General features: G+C 44.6%; 1 protein-coding gene and 1 pseudogene across 2 annotated transcripts in view; one reads left to right on the forward strand and one right to left on the reverse strand.

Moving 5' to 3' along the window:
* LOC103542475 (cell adhesion molecule CEACAM1-like) overlaps positions 1-22,861 on the reverse strand; it is a 432,471-nt gene that overhangs the window by 46,145 nt on the left and 363,465 nt on the right. The gene's annotated exons all lie outside the window — the stretch shown is intronic.
* LOC103545483 (cell adhesion molecule CEACAM8-like) lies at positions 4,983-12,941 on the forward strand (annotated as a pseudogene).

Genomic DNA, 22,861 nt, shown 5'->3' on the forward strand with positions numbered 1-22,861 from the left:
GGGCTGTGGCCGAAGATTTGGATGAAAGGTCAGGAACTTCGAAAGAACATGATTGGAAAACTGGTGATAAGGTGGTCTGGGAAAGAAGTATTTGAACAAACCTCTCTGAATGCTCATCAAGTGGATAGGATGAGCTCTTCTGTGGACATCAGTCAGCCTCTTTGCCCACTGACTCCTGTCATCACCACTGGGCTCATGAAAAAGTAGCCAGGCAGGGATGGACGTTATGCATGGGCTCAGCAACGTCTACTTCCGGTCACCAAGGCCAACCTAGCTATAGCCACCACTGAGTGCCCAATATTCCAGCCCAGAGACAAACACTGGGCCCCGGATATGGCACCATTCTCCAGGGTGATCAGCCAGCTGCCTGATGCAGCTGCCTGATGCAGGCTGTTACATTGGACCACTTCTGTTATGGGAGAGGCAGCGTTTTTTTCTTATTGGAATAGGCACTTACTCTGGACACAGATTTGCCTTCCCTGTACACAGTGCTTCTGCCAAAACTACCATTCATGAACACTCAGAATGCCTTATCCTCCATCATGATATTCCATACAACATTGCTTCTAATCAAGGGACTCTCTTCATAGCAAGTGAAATGCAGCAATGGGCCTATCCTCATGGAAACCACCACTCTTACCATCCGGAAGCAGCTGGCTTGATAGAAAAGTGGAATGGCCTTTTGGAAACTCAGTTACAGCACCAGCTAGGTGGCAATACCTTGCAGGGCTGGGGGAACGCACTCCAGTATATGCTCTGAATCAGTGTCCAAAATGTGGTGCTGTTTCTCCCATACCCAGGATTCTCAGGTCAGGGAATCAAGGGGTGAAAATGGGACTGACACCACTCTCTGTGCCTGTAGAAATCCACTAGCAAAATTTCTACTCCCTGTCTACATGACATTATGCTCTACTGGCTTAGAGGTCTTAGTTCCAAAGAGAGGAATGCTTCCACCAGGAGACACAATAATGATTCCACTGACACATCAGGATTCCTCACTCTCAAGCTACCCCAAAATTGCAGGACCTTGGAAAGCATCAATCTCAGCTTCCTCTTTCCTCCATCATAGGGGTCAGGGGTCAGAACAAATGAAAGGCTAGTGAGGCCCAGAGAGTGTGAGGGGGCAGAAAGCATTGGGAGCTGGATTGGGAGTTGGTGAGACTACTGGCTGAGGCTGTCCACAGAGGCCCAGGGAGAAAGTGGTACAAGAAAGAAACCCCAGGAATGGGGAGGGAAGAAGAGAAATAAAACAGGCACTGCGAGGGTCCAGCCTAGGTGCTGTGTGGGACTGTGTGTGTGAAACTATCTCAGGACCAGGGCTTCTCCATTCACAGCTGATATGGACAGAGAGTACCTACAACAACCCTGGATCAATGTTCACTTAACAGTTGAGAGTTAAACCATGGGCACAGGGTGCACATTAGACCCAGGTTCTGATAAACAGGAGAGGAAGCAGCTCCCATCTCACCTCACCCAAGGACACAGAGGGGTGTGCGGTGCTGTGTGTTCCTCGAATCAGGGTTCCTGTTTGGGCACCAGGCCATGCGAGTGAGAAGGGAAGTTGACTTGTCCATCCTTCTTTCTCTGCTCCCCAGCACAGACCTTCCCCTCCTGACACACCTAGTTCTGTGCTCCTCCTACTTCCACAGAACCACCAGCACTCCAACCACACATCACTCCGCCCAGCAGTATGCATAGTATAACCTATGGATACAAACACAAACTGATATATTTTCCTGGGAATCTGACTTTGGTGACATGTCACTGAGGGAAGAGGCAGGGCCAATGTACTTACAACAACAGAGACTGGGACTCATCGAACAGGAATATGATGGAGCATTAACATGATATGTGACCCATGTAAAATGTCTATGGATTGCTGTTGAATAAACACACAGAGCTGCATGGCATGGGGCCTCTGCCTTCTACATTTCCCTCCTCATCCAGCAGAGGGCAGCAGAGCTACGCAGCAGCCTGGAGCATTCCCAGAGCGCTGCTGACCTCCTTCACCATCACCCAAAACCCAGCATGCTCTGCCCCTCACCACCCTCACTCAGTCCACTGTCCTCCTCGCTCTCCAAGCTCCACACACTGGACTCTGTCAGCCTCTCCATCCAGTCAGGCATCTGCTCCCTTAAAGTCTGGTCTTTCTGTCGGCAGCTCTTCCCTCCACGTCCTTCGTCCTTCACTGGGTAAACTACTCACACTTCAGGTCTCAGCCAGAAGGTCACTTTCTCAGGGGTGCTCTCAGTGATCCCCAGACCACCTGAGACTCCATTACATGCTGTGGATGCCCACACACTTTCCTCTCACAGCCCTTCTCTTGATTACAATTAACTCCTTAATTCCATGGTTTTCTCTAAGTGCCTATCTCCCTGTCACAAGGTAAACTCCATGACACCAGGGCCCACATGTGTCCTCTTCTCTGTGGAATTCCCAGGGCCCAGACAAAGGCCTGACACATCACAGATGCTCATAAAATACTCATGAAATAGATGAAGGAAACCACACAACAGAAGCCTGTCGTCCCTGTGTGACACCCAGTGGTCAGAGCAGATTCTGTGTAGACCCAGGGGGACTAGCGCCAGCATGGGAGGAAGCCAGCAGGTTTGTCTCATGGATGGGCCTTTCCTCTTGTAGAGTCAGGAGCGAGGACAGGGCCCTCCTAACAGTGAGAGGTCAAATCCCTATTCACTCCCAGAAAATCACACCCCCTCCCCATATCTACCTCTTGAGGGACTTCTCTCCCTGGAGGGCCTGAGCCAGTAGCCTGTGTCCTTCCTCCTCTCACAGACACCTGACCTGGTACAAATTCTGAATTCTCAACACGAAGTGGACTTACCACCAGGAGAGGAGGGAGCTCCACCTTGACCTCAAAAGAATCAGGAGATGACTCCCCTAATCCAGGGTCCCTAGTCTGTAGGGAAACCTGGCTGTGGTCCCATGAAGGCATCTCACCAGCTAAAGGTATCCTGAGGAATGAGGAGAACTTCCCATCCAGGATAGAACAGGAGAACCAGGATCTGCATTTGCTTGCACCTCAGAGAGGCTGAGGGTCCCATGGGGTCCTCCCTCTCCTAACAGTGGAACCCATGAAATCCCCTGGCTGAGACTTCACATGGAGCTGCTCCAGCTCCAGAGCCCCGTGGGGAGGCCTAGAGCAGATGACACACAGGGTCACAGTTGACTTGATGCAACACCCCAGTGCTGTGATGGAGGAAACAGGACAATCGGTGGTCAAGCCCCCAGGCTGGTGTCGTCTCCCAAAAGATTCAAGTCATACCCCACCAAGCCCACTCTTTAAATCTCAGGAAGCGAGAGCTCACCCTGAGACAGTACATCCCCCGGGGAACAGTTCTTCTGACACTACATCAGGAATCCTTTGGACAACACCTGTCTTCTCCCTGGGCTCATCCTTCACTGAGATGGAGTCAGGCAGCCTGGGATCCCCAAAGCCCAGGACCCAAACTAACCAGCCTCTCAACCTACAGGTCATAGCCCACCGCTGTCCAGGGCTCAGGATCAGCTCACACCCTCTGGAGCCTGGTCAGCATCCCTGGTGCAGCCCCTGACATTGGACGCAGGTCTCCTCATGCCCTCCAGGGGGCGACCTTGGGACACAGAGACAACACACAGGAAATTAACACATGAATGTGGCTTTTGCTGAGGAGGTGGAGAAGAAGCCTGATTTGCATCCCTCCCTTTAACAGACTCTTCAGGTCCCCCCAGACATGCCTGTTCTGTCTTGCCCATGCTATCTGGGGACTTGGAATACCCTGCCCTGTCAGAGGTCCCTGTGCAGGACCCCTTTCACTGCCTGGCACCACCCATAGGGAAGGCAGGAGACCACAAGAAAGTCAGCCAGGCAGAGGACAGAGGTCAGGATGGTCAGGGAGCACATGAACAGACTCTGAGCCACAGCTCAGCCAAGAGACATTGAAAGGGAGTGGTCTCCCTGAAGCCTTCCCTGAGGACCAAGAAGCCCACAGCCACCTGACCTCCCACCACCACCATCGTCTCACCCAGGATATGTAGGAAACTTGCCCCTTCACTCCTGAGAACTGTAGCTCCTGAGACACCAGGTACTGGCTCTCTGTCCCTGGAAGCGAAGGCCAGGCTGGTGACACCAGAGACAGAGGGCAGGTCCCCTCACCAGTCATCACTCAGCTTGCCCCTTTCTCACTCCGAGAGTCATCTCTGTGACTTTCCCGTTGAGAGTAAAGCCAACCTTCCCAGAGCATTTGAGGACACTGGGAAGACCCTGGTGCCCAGCTGGGTTTCTCTGTGAAATAATAAGAGAAATAATCCCCAGGGTTTGGAAACCTCTGCGGTTCTGTGTGGTGCTGACAGACACTGAAGCCATAACACAGCCAAGAAAATGCTGGGGCTGGGCGCCTACTGGGTCAGAATCTGCATTTTAACAGAATCATCTGACTCTGAACAGGAGAATGGGAGAGGCTGCCCCACCCTTACAAAACGGGGTCTCAGACTGGCTGGGTATCCACAAACCTGGGCAGCTGCTAAAGTAACATTTCTAAGGTGTCACCTAGGCATTCACAATCTTGACAAAGCTCCACAGGTGATTCTGACACAGAGCAGGGGTGACATTACTGTGACAAGAGTTCCTGATGTAGCCCCAGAACTCCTGCTCTGAAGGGAAAAGTCAAATGTGAAAGACAAAGGGCTGCAGTGGAGACTGACTATGATCCCTGACCCAGGGTTGTGGGGACTGCCCAGAACACCAAAGCCCAGGTTTATGCTTCTCCAAATAAGGGTGTGTGTGTGTGTGTGTGTGTGTGTGTGTGTGTGTGTGTGTGTTTGGGGGGAATCACAGCAAAAGAGAGAGAGGCCTCCACAGTTCCAGGGAATCAAAATGTAGACAGATAGGAAAGGGGAAGGAGGGGCCTAGGGAGGCTGGAATGAGAGGAAGAGAGGGAGGGACCTGAGCAGAGACCCCACCCCCAGTCCATGTGACCCTCCTAGGTACTCCTGCCCCTGGAGGAGGCTCAGCACAGAGGGAGGAAGGACAGTAGAGCTGAAGCATCTGGACAGGAGTGCTTGTGAGCATTTCTGGAGCCCAAGCTCTTCTCAAAGAGGGAGGAGCCAAGCAGGCAGCAGATACAATGGAGTGCCCATCAGTCCCTGGCTTCAGAGGGCACATCCCCTGGCAGGGGCTTCTGCTGGCAGGTAAGTTGGGATGATGCCCTGAGGGTGAGTATGGGAGAACAGACTGGCTGGGGTCTCCTGGGGAGGACGGAGCTCTGAGAGGGGACAGAGGACTTCTGTTTGAACCTGAGGGGAGGGGACATGGGAGCAGAATAGGACGAGTAGAGGGAGCTGAGCAACAGGAAAATCTTATTGAACTGGAATTAGTGAGGGGCAGGAAAACCTCAATTGTTATATTTTTTTGAAGTTACAGTTTGAAAATAAGCTAACTATATCAGAGTGACACTTCAGAAAAAAACATAATCAGGGGCACTAAGCATTGTCCTTACCAATAAACCTCATAAAGTAACAATGATATGGAGGGCCCTGGGAACACTCATTCGTTCACCCACAGGTGTTTGCAACCTGTTTCAGGGACTAGGGGAACAAGATCAGACAAGTCCCTGCCTTGATGAAGCTCACATTCTACGAGGAGGAAGACAGACAAGCAAAGAAATCTGAATGTGATTTCAGGGACTGACAAGTGTCATGCAATGAACAGACCAGGGAAAGGTCAGAAAGGGAAGTCAAAGGGTCTTCAGAGCAAGCGGTCAGGGAAGGCATCTCCCAAGGATGCCCCTGAGAGTGAGCAGGGCACTGAGGGCAGTGAGGAAGTGAGCCAGGCAGACACCTGGGGAAGACTAATGGAAACTAAAAGAAATAACAAGTTCAGAGGGGCTGAAGTAATGGTGGTGATGCTGGTGACCTTGACCAGTAGGAGACACAAGAATACATACACACAAACTCCAAGTCTAAGAGATGAAGAGACCCGTTCAGGACCCAGGTCCTCATTTTTCCATCCCAATACATAAGTCCAAATATTGACTGATCGCGCTCTCTCTCTCTTCCTTCCTAGTCTCACTCTTAACCTTCTGGAACCCACCAACCATTGCCCAAATCATTATTGAATCGGTGCCGGCCAATGCTGTTGAAGGAAAGGATGTTCTTCTACTTGTCCATAATCTGCCTGAGAATCTTGTAGGCTACGTCTGGTACAAAGGGGAAGGAATAGATCCCAATCAACAAATTGTAATATATGTGATAGAAAACCAAGAAAATTTCCCAGGGCCTCTATATAGTGGTCGAGAGACAACATACAACAATGGATCCCTGCTGTTCCAGAAAGTGACCCAGGACGACACAGGATACTACACCCTAGAAGCCATAAACCAAAATTATGAAAGTGCATTGGGAAGTATACAGCTCCGTGTACACAGTGAGTGATTCCTCTCTGACATCTGGGTGTTGGGTGGAGTGAATTCTGCTTCACACACAGGATTGACAGGCCCGGCCTGTGCCTACATCCCCCTCATTATGTCTGGGCAGGGATGACTGGGAGCAATGATTTCCTGGCTTCCCAAGTCCCAAGGCTCTTGAACTGGTCACCAGCTAAAGCTCAGCCCCAAGAGCCACATCTGGGCAGGGGCAGAGTCAGATCCATCACCTGAGGCTTAGCATGGTGAGCACAGATGGATAACGTCCCCAGGCCATTAGCCAACTGCCCTGGGAGCATAGGGGCCTCCAAAACTCAAAGAGTTTTATAGTTTTATAGTTTTAGCTCACTCATTTAGGTCTTTGATCCATTGTGAGTTAATTTTTTGTGTAAGATATTAGATGAGTTTGACTTCATTCTTTTGCTTTGATGTACAGTTTCCCAAGACAGTTTGTTTTAAACACTGCCCTTTCCCCATTGAGTGGTCTTCACATCCCTGTCAAAAGTCATCTGACCATATTTGCAAGGATTTTTTACTGGCTTTTCTATCCCATTGGTCAATATGTCTGTCTTTACACTGGAACAACACTGTTTGGATTTCTGAAGTTTGTAGTAATTCTTGAAAACAGGAAGTGTGAATCCTCCAACATTTTCCAGATTGTTTTGGCTATTTGGTGTCTCTTGAAATTCCATATGAATTTTAAGATGGATTTTTCTATTTCTTCCAAAAGATGTCATTGGGATTTTGATAAGGATTACACTGAATGTAGAGATCACTTTGGGTAGTATTGTCATCTTAATTACATTGTATTCCAATCCACAAACATGGAATACCTTTCCATTTGTTTTTGCCTTCTTTAATTCTTTTCAGCAGTGTTTTTGTAGTTTTTCAGTGTATAAGTCTTTCACCTCCCTTGTTAAGTTGATTCCTAGGTGTTTATTCCTTTCGATGCTAGTGGTAATAAAATTTTCCTAATTTCCTCTTCAAATTGTTCGTTGTTTGTGTATAGAAGCACAACTGATTTTTATACATTGATTTAGTATCCCGCAGCTTTGCTGAATTTCCTTATTAGTCCTAACAGTTTTTTGTGGGATCTTTAGGGTTATATGTCATATATGACATATAAGGTCATATCATCTGCAAACAGAGATAATTTCACTTCTCCTATCCAACATGGATGCTTTTTATTTATTTTTCTTGACTAATTGTTTGCTAGGACTTCCAATACTATTTTGAATAGTAATAGCAAAAGCAGGCATTCGTGACTTGTTCCTGATCTTAGAGCAAAAACTTAAAGTCTTTCACCATTGACTATGATTTTAGCTGTGGGTTTTTTATAGATGGCTTGTATTATGCTGACTTAGTTTCCCTCTATTCCTAGTCTGAGTGTTTTTATCATGAAAAAACGTTGAATTTTGTCAAATGCTTTTACTGATTCAATCTCCTTACTAATTATAGGTCTGTTGATATTTTCTATTTCTTTATGATTTTAGCTTTGTAGATTTTGTGTTTCATAGAATTTGTCCATTTATTTAGCTTATCCAACTTGTTCACATGCAATTATTCATAGTACTCTTAAAATTCTTATTTTTCTGTAGAATTGCTAGTAATGTCTCCACTTTCATTCCTGATTTCAGTAATTTGAGTCTTCTCTCTTACTTTCTTAGTCAATCTAGCTGTAGGTTTGTCAATTTTATTCATCTTTTTGAAAAATCAACTTTCGGTTTTCTTGATTTTCTCTATTGTTTTTCAATTCTCTACTTCATTTATCTCCACTCTAACCTTTATTATTTCCTTCTTTCAGCTAGCTTTCGGCCTAGTTTGTCCTTCTTTTCTACTTCCGTAAGTTCTAAAGTTAGGTTGTTAATTCAAGATCTGTCTTCTTTTTTAAGGTATTTACTTTATATTATAAATTTCATATATAAATTCACAATATTACATATATTACAAATATAATGTATATACATTAAATTGTAAATTTCTTTCACAAGATTCTTAACTTCTCCGAGCCTCAGCGCTCAACAGAAAATTGCAGTAAGAGTACAATCGGCCCTCCATAACTGCAGTTCTGCATCCACAGATTCAATCAATCGAGGATCGAAAGGCCTACTGTGGTTTCAGCTATACTGAACATTTACAGACTTTTGTTTCTTGTCATTATTCTATAACAATGTGGTATAAGAATGATTTACATAGCATTCACATTGTATGAGGTATTATAAGTAATCTAGAGATGCTTTAAAGTATATGGGAGGATGTGTGTAAGTTATGCTCAAATACTACACCATTTTATGTAAGGAATTTGAGCATCCATAGATTTTGGCGTCCGTGGAGTGTGGTGGAGGGTGGAGTCCTAGAATCAGTCCCTCATGGATACTGAGGGATGATTGTACCTGCTTCATGGTATTATATTAAAGATTTAAGGTAAGATTCAATGAAACCTTTAGTAAAATGCCACACACAGCGGAAATGTTCCCTAAGGGTTAATTGCTATTATTATTACTATTATCACTAGCCTCTCTGAAATCAGGAAGTCTTAGAGTCAAGGAGTACCTGACTCTCGATCCAGATTTTACTAGAAATCTGACTTTGGGTAGGTTCATTCACCACTGTATCCCTGAGTTTTTTCATCTGTAAAATGGAAATAATGTCTATCTGACAGCTTTATTACATGAATCAAATGAGATATATGTAAATTATATAGCATAGAGCCTGGCACAGGACCTCATAATAATTGCTAACATTAGCGTTAATCATCAGTCTTAAGTCGACTGGTGAGGGCAACAGAAATACAAAAGAAGAAACAGATGCAAAAGGAAATATATATTGGGGAAGGGGAAGTATAACACAAAAAACCACTGGGACAAGGTTTTTGACTAAATATAGGAGAGGAAAAAAGGAGATGAGTGCAAAGTTTCATGTCTGGTTTGTTACTTTTCCCCCAAAATCACAGGCAAGATGGCATTAGACATACAAGACATTTATTGGGGGAAATGCCTGTAAAGGAAAATAGAGCAGGAGTGGGAGAAGCCTGGGAGATTCCTCAGACCACGGTGCAGATCTGATCCCTGTGAAGGAGAAAGAGAAGGAAGGAAGCTTTAGCTTGCAGTGCAGCTCTAAGAAAGCGTCTACAAGGCTGACAGGGAGTCCTTGAGCTCAAGTCACCCATCAGAGGAAAGTCATTTCTCACAGAATTGGGATTGCTTTCATATCCCAGCTGGGAGCCTGTGGGAAGGGTGGTCACTGTTAGTTGAACAGTATTGGTGAATGGAGACGGTGAATTCAGAGTGCGCTAGCCCAGGCCATCTGTCAATTAAGTCCCCACCACAAGAGACCTGAGAGGCACATTTACAGAGCTGCCACACCTGGTACACAGAAAAAGATACACCCATAGAAAGGTGGAAAATAACAACATAAAAAAAGAGTCATCAGCCTTTTTCACATTTCCAGAGCCTTCAAAAATTTCTGAGGGCAGAAAGACCAGGGGGAAATTGAGGCCAGCATGACTGCCAACTGAGAAATACAATAAGAGCAAAAATTTGCAAGGACATAGTCAGCTGTCACCTCACAGCAACTTTCCAACAGGAAATTTATTCCTTGAAGGAACAAGTAGAGACTACTGAACATTGAGAGTTGTTTCCCAGGGCACCCCCACTGTAAAATAATGTCACCTTGACACATTCTTCTCTTTTCTTTCCATGATGGATGATCCACCAGGCAATTCTGCTGGCCTCTCAGTTGGGGTCATTGACAGCATCGTGGTCGGAGTCCTGGCCGGGGTAGCTCTGATAGCTCCGGTGTACTTTCTGCATATCTGAAACATTGGACGGTATGATGGCCATTCTTAGTGTTTCACTTTCTCCAAGGCAAAGTGCCATGCTTGGGAGAGGGAAGGAGACTTCAACTCTGTCTCTGGGCCTGGATCTGCTCCTCCTCCCTAAACTCCTGCTTCTCAGCACTAATTCCTCTGGGTTTCTTCTTCCCTGGTCTTCAGGCTCCCTCTAAACTGCTGTCTGTTGGACATGGTTATTCCCATCCCCACTTGGTTTAAAGGGGACAGAATGAATTATATTCCTCTGCTCCCCAGTCAGGGAGGCCAAGGTCCAAGAAGGAAAACAAATGAGGAAATGAAAGGAGGGGCAGGAGAAAGGGAGTCATGTGCTCTGTTGGCATAGCAGCAGGAAGGATGGATAAGACAGGAAGAGAACCTAAGAAAATCAGAAACAACCAAAGGCCTCTCAGGCAATAAAGAGTGAGAAAAAAATAGCATCTACCTTCAAAAGGGGAAAGGTGTGAGGGTAGAAGTAGGGTCAGAATCAGTTGATAAAGAATGGACTTAAATGTGCACATCCAGCAAACAGGAAAGGAATAAAAACTAGAAGGAATCAAGGGTAGACTGTGGAAGGAGGCCCTGGGTGGAAAGGCAATACCTACCATGGTATAAATGAACATTGAGGAGCCCCGAGGAATTATCTGCTCACCGTGTCCTTCCTCACACAAGAAGCAAAGATCCTATGCTTGGGAATAGCAGTCACAGTGTCTGATATTTATTTAGGGAAAGTGTCCAGTGTGATCTCACAGAGCATAAACCCTCAGTCCCCAACCACAGTAGTAAAGCCACGCACCCAGTGACAGCTGGTGTGTTCCACCATGTGCCCTAAACTAGCAGGGAATCCTGGACTCCCAAACCACTGCCTACCATCTGAATTTTTAGAAGGGATCTCCACTTCCCAACCTTAAGTTGGCATAGGTCCTCACACCCTTCCTAGCCACAACAGATTCCCCTGAGACACAGCTCCAGGAGAGATGCTCACTCTGCCTAGGCCAGGTAGGTCTGAGTAAGATGCACATGTTCCCAGGAGACATTTCCTCATCCTTCCTCCTTCCCCTCCTGCCTCTTTATGGATGTGGGCATTCTCCTTTGGGGAGACTTTCCCTGTCTTGCTGTGCTCTGGGTGCTGTGGGCCACAGTGCCACTCCTTGACACTGAAGCCTGTGGCTGAGAAACACAACAGGGAACAAATCAAGGCCTTGTAGCCTGGAAAAGATCTTCAGAAGCGGATGGAGGCCTCCTCTGGCTCTACTCCTGCCCATCCTCTGGTACTAATGCCCTGGGTCTGGACCACAGACTCTGAGGGAAGCCAAATCCTTAAGTGATCATGGGCCACCTCCCCACTCCATGCTCCCAACACCAGCCAGCTCCTACAGCTAGAAATCACAACAGCTTAGGAACACTATCGTTCTAAGGCCATAAGTCAGCTTTTCATTTTTATCCATGGGTAACTCTTCTTTTGCTTCCCCAGGTCAGGGCCACTCTGACAACTTCCCTAACAAGGTAAGAACAACACGTTTCACTGGTTCATGTTCTCATGGAAATGTCTCTGTACAGAATGGGTTATTCTTGAAGACACCAATGTGAGACCAGGTTTGGGTCAAAGTTCCTCAATGCAGCAGCAAACAAAGAAGTACTAGCAATGACTCCCATGAGCCTACCTCATTGCAAACATGTGGACTTTGGAATTATCTCCATCCTATGTTTGAATGCTGGTTGAGACTCTTATTAGCTCTGTGACTCGAACAAGTAACTTAAACTTTCTGATCCTCAGCTTTGTCATCTTTAATGGGCATGCTGCCTACTTCAAAGAGGAGGTGAAGGAATTCAATGAGATACAAATGTACAGCACCCAGCACAGGGCACAACACAAGGAAGGCCTCAGTCATTCTCCCTCCTTTACCTTCCATCTGACTTTGTTCCTACTGTCGAAAGATAATTTCTAGTCTAATGGATCTGACATCTTATTTCCCTTACTTTAATAATTTTACCAAATTTCTCTCATCTTAACCTTTCAATAGTGTACCGATATATACTGAAGAGTGCTTAAATCAAAAGTATATTTTAACAATGTATAAATTTTCACAAGATGAACATACCCATATAAGCACCACCAAAATCAAGAAACAAAACATGTCATTATCCCCACAAAAAACCCTCCAGCTACTTGCCTCCAAAGAGTAACCACTATCATGCCTTCCAATGCACTAGATTAGTTTTGCCTGTTTATGCTCTGACATAAATGAACGACACAGCATATCCTTATATGTTTCTGGCTTCTTTCATTCAAATTTGTTTTGTGAGATTCGTCCATATTGTTGTATGCATTTGTAGTGTGTTCATTCTCGTTGCTATATCATCGTATTCTGTTGTACAAATTCCAAAATCTCTCTCTTCCAATGATCATTCAGAGGATGTTAGCAAGCAGAAATAATGGGTGATAAAAGCCATCTCCAAAGCTAAAAGTTTGAAAGTGGTGATAGCACGTGGTACTGAATCACACTAGACCAGGTGAGGGCCTGACCTATGACACTGATTTAACTGACCAATGCTCATGCCTTTCAGATGGATGAAGCTGCATATTCTTCCCTGAACTTCAATGTCCAGGAATCAAAGAAACCAACTTCAGCCTCCCCACACCCACCAGCCACAGAAACAGTTTATTCAGAAATAAAAAAGAAGTAATGCAACCTGCCCTGTTTACGGCACTGCTGACTTACTCCAAGCTTCTCATCCCCGTCACTGGAAGGATCCCTTTACCCTCAGAGAAAAGGGGAAGAAGACTTGTCCCCCAGCTTAACTTCCAAATGAGGCGACCTCCAGGCTGCCTGGTCACATCCCCTCACTTCAGTGTCAATACATGAAAAAGTACAGACAGGAGACTGTAGGAAACCCACCCTTCCTCGTCTTTGAAATTTGGCAAAGCAAACCTTAGGGGACAGTTGGCAGAACCTCTCTTCTCTCCCCCTCTCCTGATCTAGACTTGTTTTAAACTTACCCATTGACAGCACACTCACCTCCCCATCCCAGTCCTGTCTTATCTTAGTCTAACTTGAATTTGCCATAACCTTCAGAGATATGTCCTTGTCCACTGAAATGCATGTGCCAGAAAAGAACAGAGAAGAAGTAAAAGTAAAAGTTTCTCCTGTCTCTCCAAAGCCCAGGGTGAGCCCAAGAGACACAGGAAAAGAAATATATAACCAGTTCTGAACTGGGAAATCCTACACCATTGTCCACTGTCAGACCTGTCTACATGTAAGACCAGGGCTTAAGCACCTTGCTGCTTAGTTGGAATACCACCTAAGCCCTTTGGCAAGCCTGTCTTCACAAAACTTACTAGAAGCAACTAGGAAAAGTATTTGCCAAGGTCTTTAGGCGAGTCTTAATGGAAAATACACAAAAAAGCATGCATTTTTTAATCAATTTGTGGGCTTCATTCAGGTAAATGCCCACAGAAGGAGAGGTTACAGATTTAGGGAGTAGTTAGCTGTTTACGGAGATAATCTGGGAATTTGGGAAAGGAATCAGAGAGCTACCCTTCAGAGATTATTTAAATGATTGTTAAAGAATGCACAGTTTGGGATATTGGGTTTTCCCTTTTCTCTGAGACATTCTGCCATTTTAATTTTTGTAACTGCTTATTTACGTGAGGGGGTTGTTTTTATTTAGCTTAGCTGTGTAAGCCAATCTGACTGCCTTAGGTGAAGGAGGCCACCAAGACCCCTCAAGTCCCCTTGGCCAGGAGCTCCTCAAGGCTTTTATGTCATGGGCTCCAAACAGAAAAGAAGAAGCTGTTTTCCTCATTCATGGCTAGAAATGAATCTAACACAGTTTCCAGGCATCTCGGGCCAATCACCAGCCTCCATTCTACCCCGTGTATCTGCCTGTGCATGTTCTGTCTGTCTGCCTCACTCACTTTCTCAGGAAACATTGGCCCCTGCTAAGGTGCATTTGGTCCTTGTGAAGTGGGAGTGCCTTGAAGGGAATGCTGTGACTCATGCCATTGGCATTGCTTACAACCTAGAAAGCTGCACTGGTGCTGATGCTCCTTAGGACACACGGGAATATTATCACTGGGCCCTAGGCTTCTCGAACAGCCTCTGAAATTTGTTTTCTCTCATGGGGTCTATGAGTCCCATTGTGTCTCAGGATAAAAGGAAGGGTAGGCCAAGACGAAGTAAATGCACTTCCCACCCAGCTTTCTTCTACACAGATGGAACCTCTTTGGGGCTGTTGAGAGGAAGGTTTTATTCGATACTGATTACTCAATCTCATGCTGTGTCTAAGAGTCCCCTCAGAGAGGGTTAGATAGGAGTTCTCTGTGCTCAGGTACCTCTTTCAGAGTTTTCTAACTCTGACACACACTGTATAGACGTCCCTTTATCCATGCTATTCTGTGTTATTTAATTTTGCTTAGCTAAGGTTACTTTGAGATTATTTGTAAATGTGCTCTATATTTATAATAAAAATTATGTATCAGACATCAACGTGCTGCCTCACAGTTGATACTGCTTTAGACAATGACTTCTTTAGAGTCAGAAGAAAGAGAAATTGCTTAACTGGGGGTCAGAGTAAGCCTATTTCTAAGTCTACAGATATTATATCTAATGATCAGAGAATTAGCTACATTCATTTGCACACCTGCTAACAAAGAGGGTCTATCGAGAACCCACAGACCACAGCTTCAACTTACCTGAAAAAAAAATGCCTGTTTTCCTCCCAGTAAGAAGAGATTTCATGAGGAAGATTTCAACCAGCCTCTTTCTTAGGGACAAATAACCCTTCCCACACGGGGACTCCAGTGTATCAGATGCAGCAATACAGCTTTCCCTCACAAGAGTCTCCACAGATACAGCCATATAAAACACGAAGATTAAAAGATAAAGCCCTTATTTGTATCTTTATTCAAATAACTCTACTGTAAAAAAAAAAAAAGGTGTTGGGGGGACAAAGGAAGAAATCAAGTAAAATTGAAGGGAAGGTAAAACATTATGAGATTATTGCAGAAATTTGAACATTGACTATTTTATGATATTAAAGAATTATTCGTTTTTAGTGTGATAATGGTATTGCGGTTATATTTTCTAAAGAGCCCTGACATTTTAGTAATACAACTGAAATGTTTACACATGAAATGATTTGATGTCTGGGATTTGCTTCAGGATACCCCAGGTTTGGAGATGAGGGTATAGATGAAACAAGATTGGCCGTGAAATAATTGCTGAAGCTGTGGGATGAGTACATGAAGATTCATTATATCATTAGCTGAACTTTTGCACTTGTTTGAAATTTTCCAGGAAAAGAAAAGTCCTTGTTATCCAGAAGCTTCTAACAGAAGGAGTCATATGTTCCAACAAATAGAATATTATGTAGCTAAACAAAATAAACACAAAATACTGATCAAGCTCCCTAAACAGCGACTGCCCTGGGGTAGGCAGAAGGAGTCAGGGAAGATGTCAAAGGAGCATCCTTCCTTGACCAGGGTCTTTAAGGAAGAGTGTCTCAGGCACAAGGGCAGCACAGTGGTACAAAGTCACGCAGATGGGCAGCGGCAGAGCTCCCGCACACTCTCCGGATGACTTACAAGAGGCCATGTTACCTGAGAGCACCTGTTCCAGAGCCAGACCACCTGTACTGGAGTTCCTGCTCCTGAATCCCCACTGTGACACTTCAGGCAAGCTATTTGTAATGTCTCTGGGCCTCAGATTCTTTGCCTAGAAAATGAAGATTATAACAATACCTACTCCACAGGGTGTTGTCAGGAGTCAATGAGTTAATCCAGGTGTAAAACACCTAGAAAGACAGTGGGTGAGCAATAAATATTGGCTGTTAGTAGTGGCGGCAGTATCCCAGCCCACAATACCACGTATTTTGAAAATCTCATCTAATTCTTATTAGTCACTTATCTTCTCTTTGTTAAACTGTACATGTGTAAAGTAGGGACAGTGTCTTACTTATCTCTGTATCCCCAGAACCTAGCCTAAGGCCATTTCATAATAGACACTGATCAGGCAACTCTTCTTTCAGGCAGCAGGGGAGGGACCACCAGAATCCTCTGTCTAGTCCATCACGATTCCCCTATGGATTATACCCTCAACTCCTACAATTCTTTGGCTTCCGTTAGCTTCCTTCCCTGTTTCCACCTCCTCCCTCACTCTGCTCCAGAGATGTGCATTCACTAATGGTGCTCTCTGGCCCCGTCCCTGGCAGTTACTCCAGTGCCTCCTTTCCCTCTCTCTCCACAACTATGTTATCTAAAGAGCCTCTGCATCACTTATTCTGAGATTAACAAAGGGTGAAGGGAGGCTGAATTCTAGAGCATTGTCCTCATACCTATTTTTGAGACGTAGAATCCTCTGGAAGAAAGAAAAGCAGATAAAATGAGAACCAGAACATAAAGCTTTCAAACATAGCTGCATCTTTGAAGGAACCCTACAGACATACTTGTACAATCAGCTAGCATCTTGCTGGGATTTTAGGGGTTCAGAAACTGCTGGGGAGGAGAGAGAGGCCTGATGAGCATGGAGCCCAGCTTTACGTTAACTTTTGCTTTACAAACTTCTGGGTTTCTTTTTCCCCCAACTAGTAAACATCCTCATTTTCCCTCAGAGCAGAGTCTCAGAGAGGAAGAGAATATGAACATCCAGAGCCTGAGAAGGGAGAAGATACAGGACCACACACCGCTAGACTCTAAAGAGGAAGTAGGAGGGTCAGCTGCAGATCTCTCTCGAATCACAACTCTCTGTACAAAGTCCTGTGACCCGAGCAGTGATGTGGGGCTGGAACATCATCCTCATCTCCCCAAGAGTGGGAATTGCTGGTAGAACACTAACTAACTCCCCAGGAACAGAAGGAAATGGAGCCCCTGAAGTACCTCTCCCCACCCGTTCTCCCCAAGTTTCCTCTGACAGGTGGACAGTTCAAGGCTATGTCCCCAACACTAGCATTTAATGATTCTTTTCTGTAAAAAAAAAAAAGGTGAGGGAGGAGATCACAAGGCTGAAATGGCACACTGGAGAGAATATACTAAAGAGAGCAGCTTAAACATGATTTGCTTAAAGTCAAAGTCCTGTGGAGCATGCTGATCTCCCTTCACTGCGGGGCTCTCTATGACCAGCAGCCTTGCCCCATACTTGAAGCCCCATCTGAACCCAGAACTCTTCTTGCTTAGGGACTACAGCAAGAAAGGAAAAGGGAAACTGGACACAGGAAGGCAAATACATGCATGCAGGGTGGCAGGCTCACTGAAATACTAAATGTGGTTATGCCGAAGTGAGACTGGTCTTCTTGTTGGGCTCAGACTGGTTTTGAGAGCAACCCTACATGGTAAGTGACCAAAATATTTTGAGTAATGACAGAACTTTTGGAATGTAGAGCTACCCAGGACAACTAGTTTGCAGGTGTCCATATTTACCTGGATACGATACACTTGTAAAAGGAATCCTATAACTCACAAGAGTCTCATAACTTTATTGTCTGAACTTACAACGGATCGTGGAACAGTTTGATATGACCAGGAGTTTGAGCAGAAGGGGAAAAGCAGGAAAAAAGCATGAGTGTATATTGCAGCAGAGACGTGGAGAAGAGAAAAGAAGAGCCAAAGAAAAGAACAATACAAAAGAAACAATAAATCCCTATCATAAAGACAGAGATGGGAGCAGTGAGCTAATTGTGGCTCAAATAAGCGAATAGGCCAACTCCCCCAGTTGAAGTGTTTCCTGGGTAACTTCACTGTCAGCCAGCCCTGTATGGCCCAGGGGTGGGGTGGAGTGGGAATGGAAATGGGCAGAAACAGACACTAAATTCTCCCACTTCCATTTAAACCAAGAAGGGCTTTATTATCCTACACAGGAGAATCAGACTTTGCACATTCTTTGGTACTTTACATTAGACAGAGAAATTTGATTAATGTCAGTTCTTCAAAGAACCAGCTGTACAACTTGTCTATCACTAATTAGCAAGTTAAAGAGCAAGAACTATTATTGCTTCTTTGTTTGTGAGCTAATTCTCTAAAGCAACGTCTGTACTTAAGAATCCTAAGGCCTCCATATGACCCAGCAATTCCACCCCAAGTTATATAACCAAGACAAATAAAAACATACGTCTACACAGGAACTTGTACTGATACTTGATACAATATGGACGTATCTTGAAAACATTATGCTAAGTGAAAGAAGCCAGTCACAAAGACTACATAAGGTATGATTCCATTTAGATGAAATATCCAGAACAGGCAAATTCATAGACACAAAAAGTAGATTAGTGGTTTCCAGAGGATGGAGGGAGGAGATGCAAGGGAGGGACCGTGATGAAGAGTGATTGCTAATGGGCATGGGGTTTCTTGTTGGGGTGATGAAAATGTTCTAAAATTAGTTACGGTGATGGCTACACTTTAAATGAATGAATTGTGTGGTATATGAATTATAGCTCAATAAAGCTGTTATAAAAAAAAGAATCTTAAGGCCTGGATAAGGGCTATGTCAGCTGGCTGGAGTTTAGATTCAGCTATACTATCCCATAAGCCCATTAAGACCCACAGCTGGCTTGTAAAATGGCAAAAGTCTGAACTTTTGCTTTAATTTTTTTTAAAAGACTGACAGCAAGGCCTTGACCTAATTTCTGGTTCTCTCCCTACAAGCTCTGCAGCACTTGCTGAATCGGTTTAATGAGAAATGTACCCAAAGTAACTACAGTAAATCATTCACTGATACTACAAATATTTACTGAGCATCCATTATGTGACACGTACTTTTCCAGGCCAAAGGAATTCAACAATAAAACAAGGAGGCCTCGCCTACGAGATGCTTACAGTACATTCACCAGGTCTCAGGAGAACATGGTAAGTGTTACAAAAGTGATGAGCACTGGATACTGCCGAATCACAATCTGGGGTTGGTATGTGGGTGTAGGATTCCAGAAGAAGTAATGTTTGAACCCTGGCCTGCAGGGTGGCTAAAATTGACAGGAAAATAAAGAGGCATGACAGGAGTGTTCCAGGCAGACAGAGTAAGAGCAAAGTCCCCGACACTATAGAAAGCAGGGACATTTAAGGAGTTAAAGTAGTTTGGTGTGACTGGAGCATAAAGTGCAAGAACTGGGGTGGGATGAGGGGCAGGACTGGCACTGATGAAGCTGGAGAAGACTGAGGTCTTTTAAGTTTGTAACATGACAAAGAACTTGGGAAGGGACTATGCTGAAAATATGCTGAAGAGGCCAAAGTGCATCCTGGGGGCAATAGAGAACAATTAAAGCTCTTTAATAATGGAAAATGATATGATCGGAATTTTGTTTTCTAAGACCACTCTAGCTGCACTGTGGATCATGAATTAGAGGGGGCGTGGAATTACACTGGAGGCAAGGAGGGGAGTCAGAGAGAAGACCATTGCAGTGATCTAGAGAGGGAAATGATAGTGGCCTGAATTAGCAGTGTGAGTAAGGTTGGAAAAAGCTGTAGACAGGTTAGAAAAATGTTTGGAGACAGCATTTTCAAGACTCAGTAACTGACTAGATGAGGGAATGACAAAGGAGAGACTCAAGAATGGTGGCCAGGTTTCTGGCAGAGGTCACTGTGGGTACCAGCCATGAAGTCTTTTTTAAAGAATCCAGTTTGGAGGTAGGATAAGTTCAGTTTTGGACATGATGCATATTCAAAAACAGATATCCAATAGACAGTTAACATATACAACTCAAGAGAGGACGATTACAACTAAAGCTACAGAAGGCCCAGTGAGCAGACATAGAAAGAGAAGAGGGCATAAGACAGAACTCTAAAGACCACTGACACTTATGGGATGTGCAGATCAGAGGAGGTGGCCAAACTGAAAAGGAACGGCCAGATTGGTGGGAAGTCACAGAGTGAGGGCCACAGCAGCAGCTCCAGAATGAACTGGCAATTGCCTGTGACATCAGGTAAAACAAAGGTGAGAAGGTTTTATTGTGTTTGGGGATGACTTCACCACTGGAGACCTTGGTTACAGCAGTTTTGATTACACAATGAAGGCAGAAAAAAATAATCTCCGTGATGCTGTGGAGTAGACGGGAGATAAGTGAAAGAAGATGTTAACTAAAAACAACTCTTTTAAGAAGTTTGCCTATTAAAAAGGAAGAGAGTGGTAGAGTGGAAGGCAGCAAGAGAAATAAGCTTCAAAAATGGGATTTTTTAAAAATATGAGAAAGAGGGGCTGGCCCCGTGGCTGAGTGGTTAAGTTCGCGCGCTCCGCTGCAGGTGGCCCAGTGTTTCGTTAGTTCGAACCCTGGGCGCGGACATTGCACTGCTCATCAGACCACGCTGAGGCAGCGTCCCACATGCCACAACTAGAAGAACCCACAACAAAGAATACACAACTATGTACCAGGGGGCTTTGGGGAGAAAAAGGAAAAAATAAAATCTTAAAAAAAAAAAAATATGAGAAAGATCCAAGTATATCTAAATATTAAAATAGATGTAGGGAATTTGTAGTTTTATATTATAATCATGATCATTCCCCTAAATTACCCCCTCCTTCTCATAGGAACGCTGGAAGGAAGATCTATCCTATAATATGCTAGGTGCTAAGTATTCTAAGCTAGAGCAGCTTCACGGCAGACTTGACTTACCAACATCTTCCCAAACAAGATGCCTCCAAAACCTCATTAAAACCTGCTCTCTTACTGGGTCTTTTCTCTATTTATGGCCACACATAATGTAAAACTACTGATTTTCTCATCATCTTTATAATGATCTCTATTCTTCAAAAATGGGCCCTTTAAAACCATAAGTATTTGCTAACTTACAAAGATCCAGTGGAGACATACAAATGGTTGCCCTCTGTCTCTCTTCTTGTGTCAGCAGTACAATCTCCATTGGTGTGGGAGTGCTTATTTGATATTTTTTTTTTTTTTTGAGGAAGATTAGCCCCGAGCTAACATCTGCTGCCAATCCTCCTCTTTTTTTGCTGAGGAAGACTGGCCCTGAGCTAACATCCGTGCCCATCTTCCTCTACTTTATATGTGGGACATCTACCACTGCATGGCTTGCCAAGCGGTGCCATGTCTACACCCAGGATCCGAAACGGTGAACCCCAGGCTGCCGAAGCGGAACGTGCGTACTTAGCTGCTGTGCCACCGGGCCGGCCCCTGATGTTGTTTTTAGAGGAGCTGGAGTTTCAGAGATGGAAAGGGAAGAATCTGTCCAAGGAGTAAGTGCAGAGGAGGTGCTGACCCTAGGACTGACTCCCAAGAAGGCGATCCGGCCTGCCCATTGGGCAATTACTGAGAGACAACACCCTCATTCTGCCTAAAATTTTCACCCCGCTTTATTAAACTACTTGATATCTCATCCAATTCATTTAGAAAGGATTCTGAGAAGGTTAGAGAGCTTTCAATTGTACATGAGTCACTTGAACAGTGACACTGCTTCCCCCCACCACCTGCCTCCAATCTACCACACCGAGTTGGGAGCTTTGATGGGGTCGGGGTGGAATGAGGACTCAAAAGCAAGGAAAATTTTAGCCTTAAGTGAGGAACAGGGTGGGCCTAGGTCAGGTATTACAGTGGAGAGCTAATGGAAGCATCGAAGTCCTATGTGCCTGAAATCTTGGAAAAGGGAGAAGAGCTCAGATGAAAAGGTATCAAAAGTAAGCATCATTTTTAAAGTATGTCTCATGTTAATCCAGTTCTAGGAAAGTTTGATAAAACTCTTTTCTTTTCTCTTGAATATTTCTAAAATCCAGACCCTAAATGTTTTAGTCAGGGTTCTCCATGGAAACAGAACCAATAGGATGGATAAATATCTAGATATGGATATAAAGATAGGTAGATACATAGATAGATATAAAGAATGAGATTTACAAGGAATTGGTTCATGTGATTATAGAGGCTGGCAAGTCCCAACCTGCAGGGTGAGTCAGAAAGCTAGAGACCAAGGAGAGCCAATGGTGTAGTTCCAGACTGAAGGCCAGCAGGCTCAAGACCCAGGGGAGCCAATGTTTCAGTTCAGGTTGAAGAGGAGACAAAGAAGATGTCCCAATTGGAAGGCAGCGAGCAGGAGAAATTCTCTCTTACTCAGAGGAAGGAAAACCATTTGCTCTATTCAAGCCTTCAACTGACTGGATGAGGTCTACCCACATTCCCACGTTAACAAGAACAATCTGCTGTACTCAGTCTACTGCTTTAAATGCTAATCTCATCCAAAACACCCTCACAAAAACACTCAGAATAAAGTTTTACCGAATGTCTGGGGACTCTATGGCCTAGTCAAGTTGACGCATAAAATTAACCGTCACACTAAGTTAGTAATACAGTTCAGCCACATTGTTCATTCAACACTTAAAGGCCCTGTACTATGGAATACACATAGCCAAATTTCTGATGCATGATAACCCATATATAGTTCCAGTAGATAGCATTGAGTACCATGAGGGGATCTAAAGGCTGAGATGTTTGAGGTGGGGAGAGACTATTTCTTCCACAGGGTTCCTTGGAAACAGTGTAGCATTTCAGCAGGGTATTGAAGGATGACAATAACAGCATAAAGGAGGAGAACAGTCCTAATAAAGAAAAGAAACAAAAAGACAAAGAGTCAGGAAAACATGGTGAGTCATCTAATTCAACTGTAGTTTAAAATGTAAGA

The sequence above is a fragment of the Equus przewalskii genome, chromosome 9 (genome assembly GCF_037783145.1).
Source record: "Equus przewalskii isolate Varuska chromosome 9, EquPr2, whole genome shotgun sequence".
Taxonomy (NCBI): domain Eukaryota; kingdom Metazoa; phylum Chordata; class Mammalia; order Perissodactyla; family Equidae; genus Equus; species Equus przewalskii.